This window comes from Symphalangus syndactylus, chromosome 14, assembly GCF_028878055.3.
Source record: "Symphalangus syndactylus isolate Jambi chromosome 14, NHGRI_mSymSyn1-v2.1_pri, whole genome shotgun sequence".
Classification (NCBI taxonomy): domain Eukaryota; kingdom Metazoa; phylum Chordata; class Mammalia; order Primates; family Hylobatidae; genus Symphalangus; species Symphalangus syndactylus.
In genome coordinates this window covers 124,323,965-124,347,705 of record NC_072436.2, presented here as the reverse complement: position 1 = coordinate 124,347,705, position 23,741 = coordinate 124,323,965, and positions in this window count along the sequence as shown.

Here is a 23,741-nt window from a genome sequence, read left to right as displayed (position 1 = left end):
CTGTTAGCTTAATGAACATATCAGAAATAAGTTTCACACAATTCTTCTGTGTAGTTTTTATTTGAAGATATTTTTTTTCCCAATAGAGGCCTCTTAGCGCTCAGAATGTCCAATTGCAGTTTCTACAGAAAGAGTGTTTCAGAAAGGCTCAATCAAATGTAAGGTTCAACTCTGTTAGTTGAATGCACAGAACAGAAAGAAGTTTCATACAATGCTTCTGTGTAGTTTATATTTGAACATATTCTTTTTTCCACTATTACCCACTTAGCGCTAAGAATGTCCAGTTGCATTTTCTACAGACAGAGTGTTTCAAAACTGCTCAATCAAAAGAATGGTTTAACTCTGTTAGCTGAATGCTCAGATCAGAAAGAAGTTTCACAGAATGCTTCAGTGTAGTTTATATTTGAATATATTCCTTTTTCCACTACTACGCTCTTAGCGCTCCAAATGTCCAGTTGCATTTTCTACAGAAAGAGTGTTCAGATCTGCTCAATCAAAAGTATGGTTTAACTCTGTTAGCTGAAAGCACAGATCAGAAAGAAGTTTCACCGAATGATTCTGTGTAGTTTATATTTGAAGACATTCCTTTTTCCACTATTACCCACTTAGCGCTCCGAATCTCCACTTGCATTTTCTACAAAAAGAGTGTTTCATAACTGCTCAATCAAAAATATGTTTTATCTCTGTTAACTGAATTTACAGATCAGAAATAAGTTTCACAGAATGCATCTGTGTAGTTTTTATTTGAAGATATTCTTTTTCCCAATGTAGGCCTCTTAGCGCTTAGCATGTCCAATTGCAGTTTCTACAGAAAGAGTGTTTCAGAACGGCTCAATCAAAAGTAAGGTTCAACTCTGTTAGTTGAATGCACAGAACAGAAAGAATTTTCACAGAATGCTACTGTGTAGTTTATATTTGAATATACTCCTTTTTCCACTATTACCCTCTTAGCGCTCCGAATGTCCACTTGCATTTTCTACAGAAAGAGTGTTCTGAACTGCGCAATCAAAAGTATGGTTTAACTCTGTTAGCTTAATGAACATATCAGAAATAAGTTTCACACAATGCTTCTGTGTAGTTTTAATTTGAAGATATTATTTTTCCCAATAGAGGCCTCTTAGCGCTCAGAATGTCCAATTGCAATTTCTACAGAAAGAGTGTTTCAGAAAGGCTCAATCAAAAGTAAGGTTCAACTCTGTTAGTTGAATGCACAGAACAGAAAGAAGTTTCATACAATGCTTCTGTGTAGTTTATATTTGAATATATTCTTTTTTCCACTATTACCCACTTAGCGCTACGAATGTCCAGCTGCATTTTCTACAGACAGAGTGTTTCAAAACTGCTCAATCAAAAGTATGGTTTAACTCAGTTAGCTGAATGCACAGATCAGAAAGAATTTTCACAGAATGCTTCTGTGTAGTTTATATTTGAATATATTCCTTTTTCAACTACTACGCTCTTAGCGCTCCAAATGTCCAGTTGCATTTTCTACAGAAAGAGTGTTCAGATCTGCTCAATCAAAAGTATGGTTTAACTCTGTTAGCTGAATGCACAGATCAGAAAGAAGTTTCACAGAATGATTCTGTGTAGTTTATATTTGGAGACATTCCTTTTTCCACTATTACCCTCTTAGCGCTCCGAATCTCCACTTGCATTTTCTGCAGAAAGAGTGTTTCAGAACGGCTCAATCAAAACTAAGGTTCAACTCTTTTAGTTGAACAAACAGAACAGAAAGAAGTTTCACACGATTCTTCTGTGTAGTTTTTATTTGTAGACATTCTTTTTCCCAATATAAGCCTCTTAGCGCTCAGAATGTCCAATTGCAGTTTCTACAGAAAGAGTGTTTCACAACGGCTCAATCAAAAGTAAGGTTCAACTCTGTTAGTTGAATGCACAGAACAGAAAGAAGTTTCATACAATGCTTCTGTGTAGTTTATTTTTGAACATATTCTTTTGTCCACTGTTACCCACTTAGCGCTACGAATGTCCAGTTGCATTTTCTACAGACAGAGTGTTTCAAAGCTGCTCAATCAAAAGTATGGTTTAACTCTGTTAGCTGAATGCTCAGATCAGAAAGAAGTTTCACAGAATGCTTCTGTGTAGTTTATATTTGAATATATTCCTTTTTCCACTACTACGCTCTTAGCGCTCCAAATGTCCAGTTGCATTTTCTACAGAAAGAGTGTTCAGATCTGCTCAATCAAAAGTATGGTTTAACTCTGTTAGCTGAATGCACAGATCAGAAAGAAGTTTCACCGAATGATTCTGTGTAGTTTATATTTGAAGACATTCCTTTTTCCACTATTACCCTCTTAGCGCTCCGAATCTCCACTTGCATTTTCTACAAAAAGAGTGTTTCATAACTGCTCAATCAAAAATATGTTTTATCTCTGTTAACTGAATTTACAGATCAGAAATCAGTTTCACAGAATGCATCTGTGTAGTTTTTATTTGAAGATATTCTTTTTCCCAATGTAGGCCTCTTAGCGCTTAGCATGTCCAATTGCAGTTTCTACAGAAAGAGTGTTTCAGAACGGCTCAATCAAAAGTAAGGTTCAACTCTGTTAGTTGAATGCACAGAACAGAAAGAATTTTCACAGAATGCTACTGTGTAGTTTATATTTGAATATATTCCTTTTTCCACTATTACCCTCTTAGCGCTCCGAATGTACACTTGCATTTTCTACAGAAAGAGTGTTCAGAACTGCGCAATCAAAAGTATGGTTTAACTCTGTTAGCTTAATGAACATATCAGAAATAAGTTTCACACAATGCTTCAGTGTAGTTTTTATTTGAAGATATTTTTTTCCCAATAGAGGCCTCTTAGCGCTCAGAATGTCCAATTGCAGTTTCTACAGAAAGAGTGTTTCAGAAAGGCTCAATCAAATGTAAGGTTCAACTCTGTTAGTTGAATGCACAGAACAGAAAGAAGTTTCATACAATGCTTCTGTGTAGTTTATATTTGAACATATTCTTTTTTCCACTATTACCCACTTAGCGCTACGAATGTCCAGTTGCATTTTCTACAGACAGAGTGTTTCAAAACTGCTCAATCAAAAGTATGGTTTAACTCTGTTAGCTGAATGCTCAGATCAGAAAGAAGTTTCACCGAATGATTCTGTGTAGTTTATATTTGAAGACATTCCTTTTTCCACTATTACCCTCTTAGCGCTCCGAATTTCCACTTGCATTTTCTACAAAAAGAGTGTTTCATAACTGCTCAATCAAAAATATGTTTTATCTCTGTTAACTGAATTTACAGATCAGAAATAAGTTTCACAGAATGCATCTGTGTAGTTTTTATATGAAGATATTCTTTTTCCCAATGTAGGCCTCTTAGCGCTTATCATGTCCAATTGCAGTTTCTACAGAAAGAGTGTTTCAGAACGGCTCAATCAAAAGTAAGGTTTAACTCTGTTAGTTGAATGCACAGAACAGAAAGAATTTTCACAGAATGCTACTGTGTAGTTTATATTTGAATATATTCCTTTTTCCACTATTACCCTCTAAGCGCTCCGAATGTCCACTTGCATTTTCTACAGAAAGAGTGTTCAGAACTGCGCAATCAAAACTATGGTTTAACTCTGTTAGCTTAATGAACATATCAGAAATAAGTTTCACACAATGCTTCTGTGTAGTTTTTATTTGAAGATATTGTTTTTCCCAGTAGAGGCCTCTTAGCGCTCAGTATGTCCAATTGCAGTTTCTACAGAAAGAGTGTTTCAGAAAGGCTCAATCAAAAGTAAGGTTCAACTCTGTTAGTTGAATGCACAGAACAGAAAGAAGTTTCATACAATGCTTCTGTGTAGTTTATATTTGAACATATTCTTTTTTCCACTATTACCCACTTAGCGCTACGAATGTCCAGTTGCATTTTCTACAGACAGAGTGTTTCAAAACTGCTCAATCAAAAGTATGGTTTAACTCTGTTAGCTGAATGCTCAGATCAGAAAGAAGTTTCACAGAATGCTTCTGTGTAGTTTATATTTGAATATATTCCTTTTTCCACTACTACTCTCTTAGCGCTCCAAATGTCCAGTTGCATTTTCTACAGAAAGAGTGTTCAGATCTGCTCAATCAAAAGTATGGTTTAACTCTGTTAGCTGAATGCACAGATCGGAAAGAAGTTTCACAGAATGATTCTGTGTAGTTTATATTTGGAGACATTCCTTTTTCCACTATTACCCTCTTAGCGCCCCGAATCTCCACTTGCATTTTCTACAGAAAGAGTGTTTCAGAACGGCTCAATCAAAACTAAGGTTCAACTCTTTTAGTTGAACAAACAGAACAGAAAGAAGTTTCACACAATTCTTCTGTGTAGTTTTTATTTGTAGACATTCTTTTTCCCAATATAGGCCTCCTAGAGCTAAGAATGTCCTATTGCAGTTTCTACAGAAAGAGTGTTACAGAACGGCTCAATCAAAAGTAAGGTTCAACCCTGTTAGTTCAATGCACAGAACAGAAAGAAGTTTCATACAATGCTTCTGTGTAGTTTATATTTGGACATATTCTTTTTTCCACTATTACCCACTTAGCGCTACGAATGTCCAGTTGCATTTTCTACAGACAGAGTGTTTCAAAACTGCTCAATCAAAAGTATGGTTTAACTCTGTTAGCTGAATGCTCAGATCAGAAAGAAGTTTCACAGAATGCTTCTGTGTAGTTTATATTTGAATATATTCCTTTTTCCACTACTACGCTCTTAGCGCTCCAAATGTCCAGTTGCATTTTCTACAGAAAGAGTGTTCAGATCTGCTCAATCAAAAGTATGGTTTAACTCTGTTAGCTGAATGCACAGATCAGAAAGAAGTTTCACCGAATGATTCTGTGTAGTTTATATTTGAAGACATTCCTTTTTCCACTATTACCCCCTTAGGGCTTCGAAACTCCACTTGCATTTTCTACAAAAAGAGTGTTTCATAACTGCTCAATCAAAAATATGTTTTATCTCTGTTAACTGAATTTACAGATCAGAAATAAGTTTCACAGAATGCATCTGTGTAGTTTTTATTTGAAGATATTCTTTTTCCCAATGTAGGCCTCTTAGCGCTTAGCATGTCCAATTGCAGTTTCTACAGAAAGAGTGTTTCAGAACGGCTCAATCAAAAGTAAGGTTTAACTCTGTTAGTTGAATGCACAGAACAGAAAGAATTTTCACAGAATGCTACTGTGTAGTTTATATTTGAATATATTCCTTTTTCCACTATTACCCTCTTAGCGCTCCGAATGTCCACTTGAATTTTCTACAGAAAGAGTGTTCAGAACTGCGCAATCAAAAGTATGGTTTAACTCTGTTAGCTTAATGAACATATCAGAAATAAGTTTCACACAATGCTTCTGTGTAGTTTTTATTTGAAGATATTATTTTTCCCAGTAGAGGCCTCTTAGCGCTCAGTATGTCCAATTGCAGTTTCTACAGAAAGAGTGTTTCAGAAAGGCTCAATCAAAAGTAAGGTTCAACTCTGTTAGTTGAATGCACAGAACAGAAAGAAGTTTCATACAATGCTTCTGTGTAGTTCATATTTGAACATATTCTTTTTTCCACTATTACCCACTTAGCGCTACGAATGTCAAGTTGCATTTTCTACAGACAGAGTGTTTCAAAACTGCTCAATCAAAAGTATGGTTTAACTCTGTTAGCTGAATGCTCAGATCAGAAAGAAGTTTCACAGAATGCTTCTGTGTAGTTTATATTTGAATATATTCCTTTTTCCACTACTACTCTCTTAGCGCTCCAAATGTCCAGTTGCATTTTCTACAGAAAGAGTGTTCAGATCTGCTCAATCAAAAGTATGGTTTAAATCTGTTAGCTGAATGCACAGATCAGAAAGAAGTTTCACAGAATGATTCTGTGTAGTTTATATTTGGAGACATTCCTTTTTCCACTATTACCCTCTTAGCGCTCCGAATCTCCACTTGCATTTTCTACAGAAAGAGTGTTTCAGAACGGCTCAATCAAAACTAAGGTTCAACTCTTTTAGTTGAACAAACAGAACAGAAAGAAGTTTCACACAATTCTTCTGTGTAGTTTTTATTTGTAGACATTCTTTTTCCCAATATAGGCCTCCTAGCGCTCAGAATGTCCAATTGCAGTTTCTACAGAAAGAGTGTTTCAGAACGGCTCAATCAAAAGTAAGGTTCAACTCTGTTAGTTGAATGCACAGAACAGAAAGAAGTTTCATACAATGCTTCTGTGTAGTATATATTTGGACATATTCTTTTTTCCACTATTACCCACTTAGCGCTACGAATGTCCAGTTGCATTTTCTACAGACAGAGTGTTTCAAAACTGCTCAATCAAAAGTATGGTTTAACTCTGTTAGCTGAATGCACAGATCAGAAAGAAGTTTCACAGAATGCTTCTGTGTAGTTTATATTTGAATATATTCCTTTTTCCACTACTACGCTCTTAGCGCTCCAAATGTCCAGTTGCATTTTCTACAGAAAGAGTGTTCAGATCTGCTCAATCAAAAGTATGGTTTAACTCTGTTAGCTGAATGCACAGATCAGAAAGAAGTTTCACCGAATGATTCTGTGTAGTTTATATTTGGAGACATTCCTTTTTCCACTATTACCCTCTTAGCGCTCCGAATCTCCACTTGCATTTTCTGCAGAAAGAGTGTTTCAGAACGGCTCAATCAAAACTAAGGTTCAACTCTTTTAGTTGAACAAACAGAACAGAAAGAAGTTTCACACGATTCTTCTGTGTAGTTTTTATTTGTAGACATTCTTTTTCCCAATATAAGCCTCTTAGCGCTCAGAATGTCCAATTGCAGTTTCTACAGAAAGAGTGTTTCAGAACGGCTCAATCAAAAGTAAGGTTCAACTCTGTTAGTTGAATGCACAGAACAGAAAGAAGTTTCATACAATGCTTCTGTGTAGTTTATTTTTGAACATATTCTTTTGTCCACTGTTACCCACTTAGCGCTACGAATGTCCAGTTGCATTTTCTACAGACAGAGTGTTTCAAAGCTGCTCAATCAAAAGTATGGTTTAACTCTGTTAGCTGAATGCTCAGATCAGAAAGAAGTTTCACAGAATGCTTCTGTGTAGTTTATATTTGAATATATTCCTTTTTCCACTACTACGCTCTTAGCGCTCCAAATGTCCAGTTGCATTTTCTACAGAAAGAGTGTTCAGATCTGCTCAATCAAAAGTATGGTTTAACTCTGTTAGCTGAATGCACAGATCAGAAAGAAGTTTCACCGAATGATTCTGTGTAGTTTATATTTGAAGACATTCCTTTTTCCACTATTACCCTCTTAGCGCTCCGAATCTCCACTTGCATTTTCTACAAAAAGAGTGTTTCATAACTGCTCAATCAAAAATATGTTTTATCTCTGTTAACTGAATTTACAGATCAGAAATCAGTTTCACAGAATGCATCTGTGTAGTTTTTATTTGAAGATATTCTTTTTCCCAATGTAGGCCTCTTAGCGCTTAGCATGTCCAATTGCAGTTTCTACAGAAAGAGTGTTTCAGAACGGCTCAATCAAAAGTAAGGTTCAACTCTGTTAGTTGAATGCACAGAACAGAAAGAATTTTCACAGAATGCTACTGTGTAGTTTATATTTGTATATATTCCTTTTTCCACTATTACCCTCTTAGCGCTCCGAATGTCCACTTGCATTTTCTACAGAAAGAGTGTTCAGAACTGCGCAATCAAAAGTATGGTTTAACTCTGTTAGCTTAATGAACATATCAGAAATAAGTTTCACACAATGCTTCTGTGTAGTTTTTATTTGAAGATATTTTTTTTCCCAATAGAGGCCTCTTAGCGCTCAGAATGTCCAATTGCAGTTTCTACAGAAAGAGTGTTTCAGAAAGGCTCAATCAAATGTAAGGTTCAACTCTGTTAGTTGAATGCACAGAACAGAAAGAAGTTTCATACAATGCTTCTGTGTAGTTTATATTTGAACATATTCTTTTTTCCACTATTACCCACTTAGCGCTACGAATGTCCAGTTGCATTTTCTACAGACAGAGTGTTTCAAAACTGCTCAATCAAAAGTATGGTTTAACTCTGTTAGCTGAATGCTCAGATCAGAAAGAAGTTTCACAGAATGCTTCAGTGTAGTTTATATTTGAATATATTCCTTTTTCCACTACTACGCTCTTAGCGCTCCAAATGTCCAGTTGCATTTTCTACAGAAAGAGTGTTCAGATCTGCTGAATCAAAAGTATGGTTTAACTCTGTTAGCTGAAAGCACAGATCAGAAAGAAGTTTCACCGAATGATTCTGTGTAGTTTATATTTGAAGACATTCCTTTTTCCACTATTACCCTCTTAGCGCTCCGAATCTCCACTTGCATTTTCTACAAAAAGAGTGTTTCATAACTGCTCAATCAAAAATATGTTTTATCTCTGTTAACTGAATTTACAGATCAGAAATAAGTTTCACAGAATGCATCTGTGTAGTTTTTATTTGAAGATATTCTTTTTCCCAATGTAGGCCTCTTAGCGCTTAGCATGTCCAATTGCAGTTTCTACAGAAAGAGTGTTTCAGAACGGCTCAATCAAAAGTAAGGTTCAACTCTGTTAGTTGAATGCACAGAACAGAAAGAATTTTCACAGAATGCTACTGTGTAGTTTATATTTGAATATATTCCTTTTTCCACTATTACACTCTTAGCGCTCCGAATGTCCACTTGCATTTTCTACAGAAAGAGTGTTCTGAACTGCGCAATCAAAAGTATGGTTTAACTCTGTTAGCTTAATGAACATATCAGAAATAAGTTTCACACAATGCTTCTGTGTAGTTTTAATTTGAAGATATTATTTTTCCCAATAGAGGCCTCTTAGCGCTCAGAATGTCCAATTGCAATTTCTACAGAAAGAGTGTTTCAGAAAGGCTCAATCAAAAGTAAGGTTCAACTCTGTTAGTTGAATGCACAGAACAGAAAGAAGTTTCATACAATGCTTCTGTGTAGTTTATATTTGAATATATTCTTTTTTCCACTATTACCCACTTAGCGCTACGAATGTCCAGTTGCATTTTCTACAGACAGAGTGTTTCAAAACTGCTCAATCAAAAGTATGGTTTAACTCATTTATCTGAATGCACAGATCAGAAAGAAGTTTCACAGAATGCTTCTGTGTAGTTTATATTTGAATATATTCCTTTTTCCACTACTACGCTCTTAGCGCTCCAAATGTCCAGTTGCATTTTTACAGAAAGAGTGTTCAGATCTGCTCAATCAAAAGTATGGTTTAACTCTGTTAGCTGAATGCACAGATCAGAAAGAAGTTTCACAGAATGATTCTGTGTAGTTTATATTTGGAGACATTCCTTTTTCCACTATTACCCTCTTAGCGCTCCGAATCTCCACTTGCATTTTCTGCAGAAAGAGTGTTTCAGAACGGCTCAATCAAAACTAAGGTTCAACTCTTTTAGTTGAACAAACAGAACAGAAAGAAGTTTCACACGATTCTTCTGTGTAGTTTTTATTTGTAGACATTCTTTTTCCCAATATAAGCCTCTTAGCGCTCAGAATGTCCAATTGCAGTTTCCACAGAAAGAGTGTTTCACAACGGCTCAATCAAAAGTAAGGTTCAACTCTGTTAGTTGAATGCACAGAACAGAAAGAAGTTTCATACAATGCTTCTGTGTAGTTTATTTTTGAACATATTCTTTTGTCCACTGTTACCCACTTAGCGCTACGAATGTCCAGTTGCATTTTCTACAGACAGAGTGTTTCAAAGCTGCTCAATCAAAAGTATGGTTTAACTCTGTTAGCTGAATGCTCAGATCAGAAAGAAGTTTCACAGAATGCTTCTGTGTAGTTTATATTTGAATATATTCCTTTTTCCACTACTACGCTCTTAGCGCTCCAAATGTCCAGTTGCATTTTCTACAGAAAGAGTGTTCAGATCTGCTCAATCAAAAGTATGGTTTAACTCTGTTAGCTGAATGCACAGATCAGAAAGAAGTTTCACCGAATGATTCTGTGTAGTTTATATTTGAAGACATTCCTTTTTCCACTATTACCCTCTTAGCGCTCCGAATCTCCACTTGCATTTTCTACAAAAAGAGTGTTTCATAACTGCTCAATCAAAAATATGTTTTATCTCTGTTAACTGAATTTACAGATCAGAAATCAGTTTCACAGAATGCATCTGTGTAGTTTTTATTTGAAGATATTCTTTTTCCCAATGTAGGCCTCTTAGCGCTTAGCATGTCCAATTGCAGTTTCTACAGAAAGAGTGTTTCAGAACGGCTCAATCAAAAGTAAGGTTCAACTCTGTTAGTTGAATGCACAGAACAGAAAGAATTTTCACAGAATGCTACTGTGTAGTTTATATTTGAATATATTCCTTTTTCCACTATTACCCTCTTAGCGCTCCGAATGTCCACTTGCATTTTCTACAGAAAGAGTGTTCAGAACTGCGCAATCAAAAGTATGGTTTAACTCTGTTAGCTTAATGAACATATCAGAAATAAGTTTCACACAATGCTTCTGTGTAGTTTTTATTTGAAGATATTTTTTTTCCCAATAGAGGCCTCTTAGCGCTCAGAATGTCCAATTGCAGTTTCTACAGAAAGAGTGTTTCAGAAAGGCTCAATCAAATGTAAGGTTCAACTCTGTTAGTTGAATGCACAGAACAGAAAGAAGTTTCATACAATGCTTCTGTGTAGTTTATATTTGAACATATTCTTTTTTCCACTATTACCCACTTAGCGCTACGAATGTCCAGTTGCATTTTCTACAGACAGAGTGTTTCAAAACTGCTCAATCAAAAGTATGGTTTAACTCTGTTAGCTGAATGCTCAGATCAGAAAGAAGTTTCACAGAATGCTTCAGTGTAGTTTATATTTGAATATATTCCTTTTTCCACTAGTACGCTCTTAGCGCTCCAAATGTCCAGTTGCATTTTCTACAGAAAGAGTGTTCAGATCTGCTCAATCAAAAGTATGGTTTAACTCTGTTAGCTGAAAGCACAGATCAGAAAGAAGTTTCACCGAATGATTCTGTGTAGTTTATATTTGAAGACATTCCTTTTTCCACTATTACCCTCTTAGCGCTCCGAATCTCCACTTGCATTTTCTACAAAAAGAGTGTTTCATAACTGCTCAATCAAAAATATGTTTTATCTCTGTTAACTGAATTTACAGATCAGAAATAAGTTTCACAGAATGCATCTGTGTAGTTTTTATTTGAAGATATTCTTTTTCCCAATGTAGGCCTCTTAGCGCTTAGCATGTCCAATTGCAGTTTCTACAGAAAGAGTGTTTCAGAACGGCTCAATCAAAAGTAAGGTTCAACTCTGTTAGTTGAATGCACAGAACAGAAAGAATTTTCACAGAATGCTACTGTGTAGTTTATATTTGAATATATTCCTTTTTCCACTATTACCCTCTTAGCGCTCCGAATGTCCACTTGCATTTTCTACAGAAAGAGTGTTCTGAACTGCGCAATCAAAAGTATGGTTTAACTCTGTTAGCTTAATGAACATATCAGAAATAAGTTTCACACAATGCTTCTGTGTAGTTTTAATTTGAAGATATTATTTTTCCCAATAGAGGCCTCTTAGCGCTCAGAATGTCCAATTGCAATTTCTACAGAAAGAGTGTTTCAGAAAGGCTCAATCAAAAGTAAGGTTCAACTCTGTTAGTTGAATGCACAGAACAGAAAGAAGTTTCATACAATGCTTCTGTGTAGTTTATATTTGAATATATTCTTTTTTCCACTATTACCCACTTAGCACTACGAATGTCCAGTTGCATTTTCTACAGACAGAGTGTTTCAAAACTGCTCAATCAAAAGTATGGTTTAACTCTGTTAGCTGAATGCTCAGATCAGAAAGAAGTTTCAGAGAATGCTTCTGTGTAGTTTATATTTGAATATATTCCTTTTTCCACTACTACTCTATTAGCGTTCCAAATGTCCAGTTGCATTTTCTACAGAAAGAGTGTTCAGATCTGCTCAATCAAAAGTATCGTTTAACTCTGTTAGCTGAATGCACAGATCAGAAAGAAGTTTCACAGAATGATTCTGTGTAGTTTATATTTGGAGACATTCCTTTTTCCACTATTACCCTCTTAGCGCTCCGAATCTCCACTTGCATTTACTACAGAAAGAGTGTTTCAGAACGGCTCAATCAAAACTAAGGTTCAACTCTTTTAGTTGAACAAACAGAACAGAAAGAAGTTTCACACAATTCTTCTGTGTAGTTTTTATTTGTAGACATTCTTTTTCCCAATATAGGCCTCCTAGAGCTCAGAATGTCCAATTGCAGTTTCTACAGAAAGAGTGTTTCAGAACGGCTCAATCAAAAGTAAGGTTCAACCCTGTTAGTTCAATGCACAGAACAGAAAGAAGTTTCATACAATGCTTCTGTGTAGTTTATATTTGGACATATTTTTTTTCCACTATTACCCACTTAGCGCTACGAATGTCCAGTTGCATTTTCTACAGACAGAGTGTTTCAAAACTGCTCAATCAAAAGTATGGTTTAACTCTGTTAGCTGAATGCTCAGATCAGAAAGAAGTTTCACAGAATGCTTCTGTGTAGTTTATATTTGAATATATTCCTTTTTCCACTACTACGCTCTTAGCGCTCCAAATGTCCATTTGCATTTTCTACAGAAAGAGTGTTCAGATCTGCTCAATCAAAAGTATGGTTTAACTCTGTTAGCTGAATGCACAGATCAGAAAGAAGTTTCACCGAATGATTCTGTGTAGTTTATATTTGAAGACATTCCTTTTTCCACTATTACCCTCTTAGCGCTCCGAATGTCCACTTGCATTTTCTACAGAAAGAGTGTTCAGAACTGCGCAATCAAAAGTATGGTTTAACTCTGTTAGCTTAATGAACATATCAGAAATAAGTTTCACACAATGCTTCTGTGTAGTTTTTATTTGAAGATATTATTTTTCCCAGTAGAGGCCTCTTAGCGCTCAGTATGTCCAATTGCAGTTTCTACAGAAAGAGTGTTTCAGAAAGGCTCAATCAAAAGTAAGGTTCAACTCTGTTAGTTGAATGCACAGAACAGAAAGAAGTTTCATACAATGCTTCTGTGTAGTTCATATTTGAACATATTCTTTTTTCCACTATTACCCACTTAGCGCTACGAATGTCCAGTTGCATTTTCTACAGACAGAGTGTTTCAAAACTGCTCAATCAAAAGTATGGTTTAACTCTGTTAGCTGAATGCTCAGATCAGAAAGAAGTTTCACAGAATGCTTCTGTGTAGTTTATATTTGAATATATTCCTTTTTCCACTACTACTCTCTTAGCGCTCCAAATGTCCAGTTGCATTTTCTACAGAAAGAGTGTTCAGATCTGCTCAATCAAAAGTATGGTTTAAATCTGTTAGCTGAATGCACAGATCAGAAAGAAGTTTCACCGAATGATTCTGTGTAGTTTATATTTGGAGACATTCCTTTTTCCACTATTACCCTCTTAGCGCTCCGAATCTCCACTTGCATTTTCTACAGAAAGAGTGTTTCAGAACGGCTCAATCAAAACTAAGGTTCAACTCTTTTAGTTGAACAAACAGAACAGAAAGAAGTTTCACACAATTCTTCTGTGTAGTTTTTATTTGTAGACATTCTTTTTCCCAATATAGGCCTCCTAGCGCTCAGAATGTCCAATTGCAGTTTCTACAGAAAGAGTGTTTCACAACGGCTCAATCAAAAGTAAGGTTCAACTCTGTTATTTGAATGCACAGAACAGAAAGAAGTTTCATACAATGCTTCTGTGTAGTATATATTTGGACATATTCTTTTTTCCACTATTACCCACTTAGCGCTACGAATGTCCAGTTGCATTTTCTACAGACAGAGTGTTTCAAAACTGCTCAATCAAAAGTATGGTTTAACTCTGTTAGCTGAATGCACAGATCAGAAAGAAGTTTCACAGAATGCTTCTGTGTAGTTTATATTTGAATATATTCCTTTTTCCACTACTACGCTCTTAGCGCTCCAAATGTCCAGTTGCATTTTCTACAGAAAGAGTGTTCAGATCTGCTCAATCAAAAGTATGGTTTAAATCTGTTAGCTGAATGCACAGATCAGAAAGAAGTTTCACAGAATGATTCTGTGTAGTTTATATTGGAGACATTCCTTTTTCCACTATTACCCTCTTAGCGCTCTGAATCTCCACTTGCATTTTCTGTAGAAAGAGTGTTTCAGAACGGCTCAATCAAAACTAAGGTTCAACTCTTTTAGTTGAACAAACAGAACAGAAAGAAGTTTCACACGATTCTTATGTGTAGTTTTTATATGTAGACATTCATTTTCCCAATATAAGCCTCTTAGCGCTCAGAATGTCCAATTGCAGTTTCTACAGAAAGAGTGTTTCAGAACGGCTCAATCAAAAGTAAGGTTCAACTCTGTTAGTTGAATGCACAGAACAGAAAGAAGTTTCATACAATGCTTCTGTGTAGTTTATTTTTGAACATATTCTTTTGTCCACTGTTACCCACTTAGCGCTACGAATGTCCAGTTGCATTTTCTACAGACAGAGTGTTTCAAAGCTGCTCAATCAAAAGTATGGTTTAACTCTGTTAGCTGAATGCTCAGATCAGAGAGAAGTTTCACAGAATGCTTCTGTGTAGTTTATATTTGAATATATTCCTTTTTCCACTACTACGCTCTTAGCGCTCCAAATGTCCAGTTGCATTTTCTACAGAAAGAGTGTTCAGATCTGCTCAATCAAAAGTATGGTTTAACTCTGTTAGCTGAATGCACAGATCAGAAAGAAGTTTCACCGAATGATTCTGTGTAGTTTATATTTGAAGACATTCCTTTTTCCACTATTACCCTCTTAGCGCTCCGAATCTCCACTTGCATTTTCTACAAAAAGAGTGTTTCATAACTGCTCAATCAAAAATATGTTTTATCTCTGTTAACTGAATTTACAGATCAGAAATAAGTTTCACAGAATGCATCTGTGTAGTTTTTATTTGAAGATATTCTTTTTCCCAATGTAGGCCTCTTAGCGCTTAGCATGTCCAATTGCAGTTTCTACAGAAAGAGTGTTTCAGAACGGCTCAATCAAAAGTAAGGTTCAACTCTGTTATTTGAATGCACAGAACAGAAAGAATTTTCACAGAATGCTACTGTGTAGTTTATATTTGAATATATTCCTTTTTCCACTATTACCTTCTTAGCGCTCCGAATGTCCACTTGCATTTTCTACAGAAAGTGTGTTCAGAACTTCGCAATCAAAAGTATGGTTTAACTCTGTTAGCTTAATGAACATATCAGAAATAAGTTTCACACAATGCTTCTGTGTAGTTTTTATTTGAAGATATTATTTTTCCCAATAGAGGCCTCTTAGCGCTCAGAATGTCCAATTGCAGTTTCTACAGAAAGAGTGTTTCAGAAAGGCTCAATCAAAAGTAAGGATCAACTCTGTTAGTTGAATGCACAGAACAGAAAGGAGTTTCATACAATGCTTCTGTGTAGTTTAAATTTGAACATATTCTTTTTTCCACTATTACCCACTTAGCGCTACGAATGTAAAGTTGCATTTTCTACAGACAGAGTGTTTCAAAACTCCTCAATCAAAAGTATGGTTTAACTCTGTTAGCTGAATGCTCAGATCAGAAAGAAGTTTCACAGAATGCTTCTGTGTAGTTTATATTTGAATATATTCCTTTTTCCACTACTACTCTCTTAGCGCTCCAAGTGTCCAGTTGCATTTTCTACAGAAAGAGTGTTCAGATCTGCTCAATCAAAAGTATGTTTTAACTCTGTTAGCTGAATGCACAGATCAGAAAGAAGTTTCACCGAATGATTCTGTGTAGTTTATATTTGGAGACATTCCTTTTTCCACTATTACCCTCTTAGCGCTCCGAATCTCCACTTGCATTTTCTGCAGAAAGAGTGTTTCAGAACGGCTCAATCAAAACTAAGGTTCAACTCTTTTAGTTGAACAAACAGAACAGAAAGAAGTTTCACACGATTCTTATGTGTAGTTTTTATATGTAGACATTCTTTTTCCCAATATAAGCCTCTTAGCGCTCAGAATGTCCAATTGCAGTTTCTACAGAAAGAGTGTTTCAGAACGGCTCAATCAAAAGTAAGGTTCAACTCTGTTAGTTGAATGCACAGAACAGAAAGAAGTTTCATACAATGCTTCTGTGTAGTTTATTTTTGAACATATTCTTTTGTCCACTGTTACCCACTTAGCGCTACGAATGTCCAGTTGCATTTTCTACAGACAGAGTGTTTCAAAGCTGCTCAATCAAAAGTATGGTTTAACTCTGTTAGCTGAATGCTCAGATCAGAAAGAAGTTTCACAGAATGCTTCTGTGTAGTTTATATTTGAATATATTCCTTTTTCCACTACTACGCTCTTAGCGCTCCAAATGTCCAGTTGCATTTTCTAGAGAAAGAGTGTTCAGATCTGCTCAATCAAAAGTATGGTTTAACTCTGTTAGCTGAATGCACAGATCAGAAAGAAGTTTCACCGAATGATTCTGTGTAGTTTATATTTGAAGACATTCCTTTTTCCACTATTACCCTCTTAGCGCTCCGAATCTCCACTTGCATTTTCTACAAAAAGAGTGTTTCATAACTGCTCAATCAAAAATATGTTTTATCTCTGTTAACTGAATTTACAGATCAGAAATCAGTTTCACAGAATGCATCTGTGTAGTTTTTATTTGAAGATATTCTTTTTCCCAATGTAGGCCTCTTAGCGCTTAGCATGTCCAATTGCAGTTTCTACAGAAAGAGTGTTTCAGAACGGCTCAATCAAAAGTAAGGTTCAACTGTGTTAGTTGAATGCACAGAACAGAAAGAATTTTCACAGAATGCTACTGTGTAGTTTATATTTGAATATATTCCTTTTTCCACTATTACCCTCTTAGCGCTCCGAATGTCCACTTGCATTTTCTACAGAAAGAGTGTTCAGAACTGCGCAATCAAAAGTATGGTTTAACTCTGTTAGCTTAATGAACATATCAGAAATAAGTTTCACACAATGCTTCTGTGTAGTTTTTATTTGAAGATATTATTTTTCCCAATAGAGGCCTCTTAGCGCTCAGAATGTCCAATTGCAGTTTCTACAGAAAGAGTGTTTCAGAAAGGCTCAATCAAAAGTAAGGATCAACTCTGTTAGTTGAATGCACAGAACAGAAAGGAGTTTCATACAATGCTTCTGTGTAGTTTAAATTTGAACATATTCTTTTTTCCACTATTACCCACTTAGCGCTACGAATGTAAAGTTGCATTTTCTACAGACAGAGTGTTTCAAAACTCCTCAATCAAAAGTATGGTTTAACTCTGTTAGCTGAATGCTCAGATCAGAAAGAAGTTTCACAGAATGCTTCTGTGTAGTTTATATTTGAATATATTCCTTTTTCCACTACTACTCTCTTAGCGCTCCAAGTGTCCAGTTGCATTTTCTACAGAAAGAGTGTTCAGATCTGCTCAATCAAAAGTATGTTTTAACTCTGTTAGCTGAATGCACAGATCAGAAAGAAGTTTCAGCGAATGATTCTGTGTAGTTTATATTTGGAGACATTCCTTTTTCCACTATTACCCTCTTAGCGCTCCGAATCTCCACTTGCATTTTCTGCAGAAAGAGTGTTTCAGAACGGCTCAATCAAAACTAAGGTTCAACTCTTTTAGTTGAACAAACAGAACAGAAAGAAGCTTCACCCAATTCTTCTGTGTAGTTTTTATTTGTAGACATTCTTTTTCCATATATAGGCCTCTTAGCGCTCAGAATGTCCAATTGCAGTTTCTACAGAAAGAGTGTTTCAGAACGGCTCAATCAAAAGTAAGGTTCAACTCTGTTAGTTCAATGCACAGAACAGAAAGAAGTTTCATACAATGCTTCTGTGTAGTTTATATTTGGACATATTCTTTTTTCCACTATTACCCAGTTAGCGCTACGAATGTCCAGTTGCATTTTCTACAGACAGAGTGTTTCAAAACTGCTCAATCAAAAGTATGGTTTAACTCTGTTAGCTGAATGCTCAGATCAGAAAGAAGTTTCACAGAATGCTTCTGTGTAGTTTATATTTGAATATATTCCTTTTTCCACTACTACGCTCTTAGCGCTCCAAATGTCCAGTTGCATTTTCTAGAGAAAGAGTGTTCAGATCTGCTCAATCAAAAGTATGGTTTAACTCTGTTAGCTGAATGCACAGATCAGAAAGAAGTTTCACCGAATGATTCTGTGTAGTTTATATTTGAAGACATTCATTTTTCCACTATTACCCTCTTAGCGCTCCGAATCTCCACTTGCATTTTCTACAAAAAGAGTGTTTCATAACTGCTCAATCAAAAATATGTTTTATCTCTGTTAACTGAATTTACAGATCAGAAATCAGTTTCACAGAATGCATCTGTGTAGTTTTTATTTGAAGATATTCTTTTTCCCAATGTAGGCCTCTTAGCGCTTAGCATGTCCAATTGCAGTTTCTACAGAAAGAGTGTTTCAGAACGGCTCAATCAAAAGTAAGGTTCAACTGTGTTAGTTGAATGCACAGAACAGAAAGAATTTTCACAGAATGCTACTGTGTAGTTTATATTTGAATATATTCCTTTTTCCACTATTACCCTCTTAGCGCTCCGAATGTCCACTTGCATTTTCTACAGAAAGAGTGTTCAGAACTGCGCAATCAAAAGTATGGTTTAACTCTGTTAGCTTAATGAACATATCAGAAATAAGTTTCACACAATGCTTCTGTGTAGTTTTTATTTGAAGATATTATTTTTCCCAATAGAGGCCTCTTAGCGCTCAGAATGTCCAATTGCAGTTTCTACAGAAAGAGTGTTTCAGAAAGGCTCAATCAAAAGTAAGGATCAACTCTGTTAGTTGAATGCACAGAACAGAAAGGAGTTTCATACAATGCTTCTGTGTAGTTTAAATTTGAACATATTCTTTTTTCCACTATTACCCACTTAGCGCTACGAATGTAAAGTTGCATTTTCTACAGACAGAGTGTTTCAAAACTCCTCAATCAAAAGTATGGTTTAACTCTGTTAGCTGAATGCTCAGATCAGAAAGAAGTTTCACAGAATGCTTCTGTGTAGTTTATATTTGAATATATTCCTTTTTCCACTACTACCCTCTTAGCGCTCCAAGTGTCCAGTTGCATTTTCTACAGAAAGAGTGTTCAGATCTGCTCAATCAAAAGTATGTTTTAACTCTGTTAGCTGAATGCACAGATCAGAAAGAAGTTTCAGCGAATGATTCTGTGTAGTTTATATTTGGAGACATTCCTTTTTCCACTATTACCCTCTTAGCGCTCCGAATCTCCACTTGCATTTTCTGCAGAAAGAGTGTTTCAGAACGGCTCAATCAAAACTAAGGTTCAACTCTTTTAGTTGAACAAACAGAACAGAAAGAAGTTTCACCCAATTCTTCTGTGTAGTTTTTATTTGTAGACATTCTTTTTCCCAATATAGGCCTCTTAGCGCTCAGAATGTCCAATTGCAGTTTCTACAGAAAGAGTGTTTCAGAACGGCTCAATCAAAAGTAAGGTTCAACTCTGTTAGTTCAATGCACAGAACAGAAAGAAGTTTCATACAATGCTTCTGTGTAGTTTATATTTGGACATATTCTTTTTTCCACTATTACCCAGTTAGCGCTACGAATGTCCAGTTGCATTTTCTACAGACAGAGTGTTTCAAAACTGCTCAATCAAAAGTATGGTTTAACTCTGTTAGCTGAATGCTCAGATCAGAAAGAAGTTTCACAGAATGCTTCTGTGTAGTTTATATTTGAATATATTCCTTTTTCCACTACTACGCTCTTAGCGCTCCAAATGTCCAGTTGCATTTTCTAGAGAAAGAGTGTTCAGATCTGCTAAATCAAAAGTATGGTTTAACTCTGTTAGCTGAATGCACAGATCAGAAAGAAGTTTCACCGAATGATTCTGTGTAGTTTATATTTGAAGACATTCCTTTTTCCACTATTACCCTCTTAGCGCTCCGAATCTCCACTTGCATTTTCTACAAAAAGAGTGTTTCATAACTGCTCAATCAAAAATATGTTTTATCTCTGTTAACTGAATTTACAGATCAGAAATCAGTTTCACAGAATGCATCTGTGTAGTTTTTATTTGAAGATATTCTTTTTCCCAATGTAGGCCTCTTAGCGCTTAGCATGTCCAATTGCAGTTTCTACAGAAAGAGTGTTTCAGAACGGCTCAATCAAAAGTAAGGTTCAACTGTGTTAGTTGAATGCACAGAACAGAAAGAATTTTCACAGAATGCTACTGTGTAGTTTATATTTGAATATATTCCTTTTTCCACTATTACCCTCTTAGCGCTCCGAATGTCCACTTGCATTTTCTACAGAAAGAGTGTTCAGAACTGCGCAATCAAAAGTATGGTTTAACTCTGTTAGCTTAATGAACATATCAGAAATAAGTTTCACACAATGCTTCTGTGTAGTTTTTATTTGAAGATATTTTTTTTCCCAATAGAGGCCTCTTAGCGCTCAGAATGTCCAATTGCAGTTTCTACAGAAAGAGTGTTTCAGAAAGGCTCAATCAAAAGTAAGGATCAACTCTGTTAGTTGAATGCACAGAACAGAAAGGAGTTTCATACAATGCTTCTGTGTAGTTTAAATTTGAACATATTCTTTTTTCCACTATTACCCACTTAGCGCTACGAATGTAAAGTTGCATTTTCTACAGACAGAGTGTTTCAAAACTCCTCAATCAAAAGTATGGTTTAACTCTGTTAGCTGAATGCTCAGATCAGAAAGAAGTTTCACAGAATGCTTCTGTGTAGTTTATATTTGAATATATTCCCTTTTCCACTACTACTCTCTTAGCGCTCCAAGTGTCCAGTTGCATTTTCTACAGAAAGAGTGTTCAGATCTGCTCAATCAAAAGTATGTTTTAACTCTGTTAGCTGAATGCACAGATCAGAAAGAAGTTTCAGCGAATGATTCCGTGTAGTTTATATTTGGAGACATTCCTTTTTCCACTATTACCCTCTTAGCGCTCCGAATCTCCACTTGCATTTTCTGCAGAAAGAGTGTTTCAGAACGGCTCAATCAAAACTAAGGTTCAACTCTTTTAGTTGAACAAACAGAACAGAAAGAAGTTTCACCCAATTCTTCTGTGTAGTTTTTATTTGTAGACATTCTTTTTCCCAATATAGGCCTCTTAGCGCTCAGAATGTCCAATTGCAGTTTCTACAGAAAGAGTGTTTCAGAACGGCTCAATCAAAAGTAAGGTTCAACTCTGTTAGTTCAATGCACAGAACAGAAAGAAGTTTCATACAATGCTTCTGTGTAGTTTATATTTGGACATATTCTTTTTTCCACTATTACCCAGTTAGCGCTACGAATGTCCAGTTGCATTTTCTACAGACAGAGTGTTTCAAAACTGCTCAATCAAAAGTATGGTTTAACTCTGTTAGCTGAATGCTCAGATCAGAAAGAAGTTTCACAGAATGCTTCTGTGTAGTTTATATTTGAATATATTCCTTTTTCCACTACTACGCTCTTAGCGCTCCAAATGTCCAGTTGCATTTTCTAGAGAAAGAGTGTTCAGATCTGCTCAATCAAAAGTATGGTTTAACTCTGTTAGCTGAATGCACAGATCAGAAAGAAGTTTCACCGAATGATTCTGTGTAGTTTATATTTGAAGACATTCCTTTTTCCACTATTACCCTCTTAGCGCTCCGAATCTCCACTTGCATTTTCTACAAAAAGAGTGTTTCATAACTGCTCAATCAAAAATATGTTTTATCTCTGTTAACTGAATTTACAGATCAGAAATCAGTTTCACAGAATGCATCTGTGTAGTTTTTATTTGAAGATATTCTTTTTCCCAATGTAGGCCTCTTAGCGCTTAGCATGTCCAATTGCAGTTTCTACAGAAAGAGTGTTTCAGAACGGCTCAATCAAAAGTAAGGTTCAACTGTGTTAGTTGAATGCACAGAACAGAAAGAATTTTCACAGAATGCTACTGTGTAGTTTATATTTGAATATATTCCTTTTTCCACTATTACCCTCTTAGCGCTCCGAATGTCCACTTGCATTTTCTACAGAAAGAGTGTTCAGAACTGCGCAATCAAAAGTATGGTTTAACTCTGTTAGCTTAATGAACATATCAGAAATAAGTTTCACACAATGCTTCTGTGTAGTTTTTATTTGAAGATATTATTTTTCCCAATAGAGGCCTCTTAGCGCTCAGAATGTCCAATTGCAGTTTCTACAGAAAGAGTGTTTCAGAAAGGCTCAATCAAAAGTAAGGATCAACTCTGTTAGTTGAATGCACAGAACAGAAAGGAGTTTCATACAATGCTTCTGTGTAGTTTAAATTTGAACATATTCTTTTTTCCACTATTACCCACTTAGCGCTACGAATGTAAAGTTGCATTTTCTACAGACAGAGTGTTTCAAAACTCCTCAATCAAAAGTATGGTTTAACTCTGTTAGCTGAATGCTCAGATCAGAAAGAAGTTTCACAGAATGCTTCTGTGTAGTTTATATTTGAATATATTCCTTTTTCCACTACTACTCTCTTAGCGCTCCAAGTGTCCAGTTGCATTTTCTACAGAAAGAGTGTTCAGATCTGCTCAATCAAAAGTATGTTTTAACTCTGTTAGCTGAATGCACAGATCAGAAAGAAGTTTCAGCGAATGATTCTGTGTAGTTTATATTTGGAGACATTCCTTTTTCCACTATTACCCTCTTAGCGCTCCGAATCTCCACTTGCATTTTCTGCAGAAAGAGTGTTTCAGAACGGCTCAATCAAAACTAAGGTTCAACTCTTTTAGTTGAACAAACAGAACAGAAAGAAGTTTCACCCAATTCTTCTGTGTAGTTTTTATTTGTAGACATTCTTTTTCCCAATATAGGCCTCTTAGCGCTCAGAATGTCCAATTGCAGTTTCTACAGAAAGAGTGTTTCAGAACGGCTCAATCAAAAGTAAGGTTCAACTCTGTTAGTTCAATGCACAGAACAGAAAGAAGTTTCATACAATGCTTCTGTGTAGTTTATATTTGGACATATTCTTTTTTCCACTATTACCCAGTTAGCGCTACGAATGTCCAGTTGCATTTTCTACAGACAGAGTGTTTCAAAACTGCTCAATCAAAAGTATGGTTTAACTCTGTTAGCTGAATGCTCAGATCAGAAAGAAGTTTCACAGAATGCTTCTGTGTAGTTTATATTTGAATATATTCCTTTTTCCACTACTACGCTCTTAGCGCTCCAAATGTCCAGTTGCATTTTCTACAGAAAGAGTGTTCAGATCTGCTCAATCAAAAGTATGGTTTAACTCTGTTAGCTGAATGCACAGATCAGAAAGAAGTTTCACCGAATGATTCTGTGTAGTTTATATTTGAAGACATTCCTTTTTCCACTATTACCCTCTTAGCGCTCCGAATCTCCACTTGCATTTTCTACAAAAAGAGTGTTTCATAACTGCTCAATCAAAAATATGTTTTATCTCTGTTAACTGAATTTACAGATCAGAAATCAGTTTCACAGAATGCATCTGTGTAGTTTTTATTTGAAGATATTCTTTTTCCCAATGTAGGCCTCTTAGCGCTTAGCATGTCCAATTGCAGTTTCTACAGAAAGAGTGTTTCAGAACGGCTCAATCAAAAGTAAGGTTCAACTGTGTTAGTTGAATGCACAGAACAGAAAGAATTTTCACAGAATGCTACTGTGTAGTTTATATTTGAATATATTCCTTTTTCCACTATTACCCTCTTAGCGCTCCGAATGTCCACTTGCATTTTCTACAGAAAGAGTGTTCAGAACTGCGCAATCAAAAGTATGGTTTAACTCTGTTAGCTTAATGAACA